Source organism: Colobus angolensis, unplaced genomic scaffold (genome assembly GCF_000951035.1).
Source record: "Colobus angolensis palliatus isolate OR3802 unplaced genomic scaffold, Cang.pa_1.0 Scaffold33, whole genome shotgun sequence".
NCBI classification, from domain to species: Eukaryota; Metazoa; Chordata; class Mammalia; order Primates; family Cercopithecidae; genus Colobus; species Colobus angolensis.
The window spans coordinates 12,906,248-12,911,442 of record NW_012116599.1 but is presented as its reverse complement, the minus strand read 5'-3'; the positions used below and the strand labels follow the sequence as shown (position 1 = coordinate 12,911,442).

At 40.6% G+C, this 5,195-nt stretch overlaps 1 protein-coding gene across 1 annotated transcript in view; it reads right to left on the bottom strand.

Annotated features, from left to right (window-relative positions):
- INPP5D (inositol polyphosphate-5-phosphatase, 145kDa) overlaps window positions 1-5,195 on the bottom strand; it is a 161,908-nt gene that overhangs the window by 73,833 nt on the left and 82,880 nt on the right. The window lies entirely within an intron of this gene.

Genomic DNA, 5,195 nt, shown 5'->3' with positions numbered 1-5,195 from the left:
TATTGTTTTAACATGGTGGGGCAGACGATTTTGAGTTCTACTTTTTTTCACTTACTATTTCATCAAAAACTGTTCATGTTTTTACATATTTAACATTCTAATGATTTGAAAATAGTCTATCAAGTAAATGTGCTGAAATTGATTGCTAGATATTTGGGTTACTTTGAGATCTTTGTTACATAAATAAAGGCTGCTCTGGGCCGCGCGGTGGCTCATGCCTGTAATTCCAGCACTTTAGGAGGCTGAGGCAGGCAGATCACGAGGTCAGGAGATCAAGACCATCCTGGCTAACACGGTGAAACCGAAACCCCATCTCTACTAAAAATACAAAAAAAAGTTAGCCGGGCACAGTGGCGTGCGCCTGTAGTCCCAGCTACTCGGGAGGCTGAGGCAGGAGAATGGTGTGAACCCGGGAGACAGAGCTTGCAGTAAGCCGAGATTGCGCCACTGCACTCCAGCCTGGGTGACAGAGCGAGACTCCGTCTCAAAAATAAAAATAAAAATAATACAATAATATATAAAGGCTGCTCTGAACAGCTCTGTTCATATAGCTTTTCTAATTTTTAATTACAGAATTAGGATAACCAGAGATTATGGCTCCTGATCATTATTGCCAAACCTGTGAGTACCAGTTATATGGAGTCACCAGCATTGTCCAGACCTGATCACCCAATAGCTCCAATGACTGACTGTACTTCTGTTCTTTCTCTCTTTGAAGGGGCATAATGCTGGACTTTAATATAGATGAATAAATTTGCATATCTTTAATTTCTAATGTCATTGTTTTTCTACTGCTGATTTCTAGTTAATGGCTGCTGCATTTCTCCCATTTCTCTTTGTATACATTTTTTTGTTTTTTCTCCCTTGCCAATTTTCTGTTGGGAATTTTGTTTGTATTTTTATATAGTGTTATACACTTTACATATTGTTTTGCTTTTTTTTTTTTTTTTGAGACAGTCTTACTCTGTTGTCCGGTCTGGAGTGCAGTGGCGTGATCCTGCCTCAGCCTCCCAAGTAGCTGGGATTACAGGCGTACGCCATCATGCCCAGCTAATTTTTGTATTTTTAGTAGAGATGGGGTTTTGCCATGTTGGCCAGGCTAGTCTCGAACTCCTGACCTCAGGTGATCTACCCACCTCGGCCTCCCAAAGTGCTGGGATTACAGGCATGAGCCACCAGGCCTGGCCTTCTTTTTATTTAATCTAGGTGCTGTATTTTTTTCTCATTACATTATTGATATAATAATATAATCTCATTATATCATAATAATAAATGCTAATATATATGTGTGTGTGTGTGTATATATATATATATTTTTTTTTTGAGATGGAATTTCGCTCTTGTTGCCCAGGCTGGAGTGCAGGATCTTGGCTCACTGCAACCTCTGCCTCCTGGGTTCAAGCGATTCTCCTGCCTCGGCCTCCTGAATAGCTGGGATTACAGGCATGCACCATCACACCCAGCTAATTTTGTATTTTTAGTAGACACGGGGTTTCTCAGTGTTGGTCAGGCTGGTCTCGAACTCCTGACCTCAGGTGATCAGCCCGCCTCAGCCTCCCACAGTGCTGGGATTACAGGCATGAGCCACCACGCCTGGTCTATAACATATATTATATAATATATAATAATATATTCTCATTATCTTACATTAATCCTAGGTGACCTGGATTTCATTACAAAATGATACACAATTTTTTATTGTTTGAGTTTTCATGTTTTCCTTGGCAATTTTTACTTACCATAGTTAATAATTTATCATTGGTATTTACTAGAGAGCAATTATTTGCTCATTTTAAATTGTTTTCTAACTCTTTTGAAGTAATCATGTTATAGATGAGGGTTTTTGTTGTTGTTCTTTTTTTTGTTTTTTTAGATGGAGTTTTGCTCTTGTTGCCCAGACCGGAGTGCAATGGCATGATCTCGGCTCAATGCAACCTCTGCCTCCCAGGTTCAAGTGATTCTCCTACCTCAGCCTCCCGAGTAGCTGGAGTTACAGGCATGCACCACCACGTCCAGTTAATTTTGTATTTTTAGTAGAGATGGAGTTTCTCCATGTTGGTCAAGCTGGTCTGGAATTCCCGACCTCAGGTGATCCGCCTGCCTCGGCTTCCCAAAGTGCTGGGATTACAGGCGTGAGCCATTGTACCCAGCCTATTGTTGTTGTTCTATGTGTTTAATTCCTTACCCCATCTAGAACGTTTTTCTTTTTAACCCATTTATGCCTAAGGTCGCACTTTTTTTTGAATTTTTGCAATCAGACCTTGGCGATGACCTTGAGCAGTAGGAAATAAATAACTCCCACATGCTTAGCGTTCCAATAATGGAACGCTAGGCATAAATAGCTAAATATGCCTCTTTCTCTGAATTGCTATTCTGTTTCACTCAACATCAGTTTCTCTTTTTCTGTAGTCCTCTTGGGTTAGAGCTTTGCGTGAATATGGTCGTATTTGTTTCCAGGCTTCATTTCTTTCATTCAACTAAAAATCCAAACCTTACCACATACACTAGGCAAGGAATTACAGCTTCCAGAATGGTGTGCTAGTTTTCTGGTTTGAAATTGTTATCCTTTGAGGATAAAGGATGAGCATGGGAGCTGTGACCAAGAAGCAGGTGCCGGAGGTGTCTGACGGGGAGGGGAGGGGAAGGGAAGCACCTTGCAGGCAGCGTTCCGTTCTGGGTTTCACACTCCACTTCTGGAGAGCTGCTCTGTCCATCTGCCAACACGGTGGTGTTCTGATTAAATTATCATTTCGGAAAAGCATTCCGAAAACATCTCTCTAAAGCTAAAACATCTCTCTAAAGCAGTAATTCAGAACGTGTTTTAACATCAAATAGGTCTCCTTTACTCATTGTTCTCCTTTTACAAAACGTTATCCTAAAAACACAAACACACAGGCATACACACAGAAGCTGAATCTTTAGGGTTTTCTAAGAATAACACTGTTTCACCTGTATTTCTAAGCCTTTTAAAACTTTGAGAAATCTGACTGGCTCCCAGACATATATGGAGGTGTCGGTTAGGGTCAGAATGACCAACCAGGACACACCAGGACTGTAGCTGGAAGACTTAAGAATCAGCCTTATCCTATAGAAAGGATTTGTCAGGGATCCCTGGACAACGAGTCCAACCTTTGGTCCTTAGCTTAAGGAACCGATCCTGAGGAAGGAGCTTCAGCCCTGGGGGAGCAAAGGTGAGCCGGGCTGGGTCAGTAGGTCTGGCCCCAGGTATCGCTGGGAGGGTTTAGATCCCTTGCTTAGCCTTTCTGAACCTCCCAGAGAGACAGCCGCTTCCCTCTTTGTTTCCCTTGAGTTAATTGCCTCACGATTCTCATTCAGTTTCTGTCTAGCACATCCCAGAGTCTCTGAACCCAGAACTACAGACTCAGAAGGAACATTCTCATGCTTCCTCATGTTCCTTTATTTTTGTTTCTCCAATTTTTTGCCTCTTTTTTGGTATTGCTTTGGCAACAATGTCTTGTAAGTATTTAAAAATCAGATGATAAACAGTATCTCAGGCCGGGCATGGTGGCTCATACCTGTAATCCCAGCACTTTGGGAGGCTGAGGTGGGCAGATCACCTGAGGTCAGGAGTTTGCAACCAGCCTGGCCAACATGGTGGAACCCCGTCTCTTCTAAAAATACAAAAATTAGCCAGGTGTGGTGGCGGGCACCTGTAATCCCAGCTACTGGGGAGGCTGAGGCAGGAGAATCATTTGAACCCGGGAGGCAGAGGTTGCAGTGAACCGAGATCACGCCATTGTACTCCAGCCTGGGCAACAACAGCAAAAAACAGTCTTAAAAAAAAAAAAAAAAAAGAGTATCTCTTTTTTTTTTGTTAAAATGTTTAATGGGGCCATGTGTGGTGGCTCACACCTGTAATCTCAGCACTCTGGGAGGCCAAGGTAGGTGGATCACCTGAGGTCAGGAGTTCAAGAACAGCCTGGCCAACATGGTGAAACCTCATCTCTACTAAAAATACAAAAATTAGCCGGGCATGATGGCAGGCACCTGTAATCCCAGCAACTCAGGAGGCTGAGGCAGGAAAATAACTTGAACCCAGGAGGTGGAATTTGCAGTGAGCCAAGATCCTGCCACTGCACCCAGCCTGGGGGACGGAGTGAGACTCCACGGTCTCACAAAAAAAAAAAAAAAGTTTAATGGAATGATTTTAATGTTTCCCTATTGATTATAATTAGTTTTGCTTTGATTCATATCGCATTACTCAGGAAGTATCCTTCTATTCCTTTTTTTAAAAAATGATTTCTACAAATTAGAGATGAATTTAAAATGTTATATACGTAAATGGTTTCCTTTTATCTTTTAAACTACTGCACAATTACAGTGTTTTATTTTTGCGGACTCATCTTTGGAGTGACCTCCTAGATAAAGCCTCCATTTTTCATGTCACTATATTATATTTGCTGGATGTTACTGAAACAATATACATTTATATTAATAAGTGAAATCGGAGATAGAGAGTTTTATTTCAGGCTATTATCTTGATTAGCTTTTTGGATTTGAATCATATTTTTCCTGAAGTGTGAATTAGGTGGCTTTTTTGTCATTCAGGAATAATCTATACCTTATGCTCACTATTTTTTCCTTGAAAGTTTAAAGGACACTCATGGTACTTTTAATGTTTTATATTTTATGTAAACTATGTATTCCATTTAATTATAACTTGAAGATCTGTAGCTACATAACTGTAGAGTATTCTTTAGTGATTTGCAAATCTTTAATGCAGATTATTAAATCTCCTTTGACATTTCTCGTGTTTAAAATTTTCTTAATTGACTTTTTCCTGATGTATCTCTGTTTTTACTTTTACCATCTTGTCCTCCTTGTCTCCTTTCTGGCTGTTGACATTGCTCAGTTGCTCAGCAGAGATTTCTTAAAGGTTCTGTTTTATTCACTGCTGCATTTCCAGCCCCTGGAACAGTGCCTTGCATGTAGTGGGTACACATTGGATCTTTGTTCATGAATATCAAATAAACTAACATTTCAGGTACTTTGCTGGGTCCTGGAAACATCAAGGGGATCAGGACATGACCCATGATGTCTTCAAGAGATTTACAATCTGGACTCAGTTTGCATGTTTGACTCGTTATTCTATTTCCTTTTTTTTTTTTTTTTTTGTGCCATGCAGAAACTCTTTAGTTTAATTAGATCCCATTTGTCTACTTTGGCTTTTATTG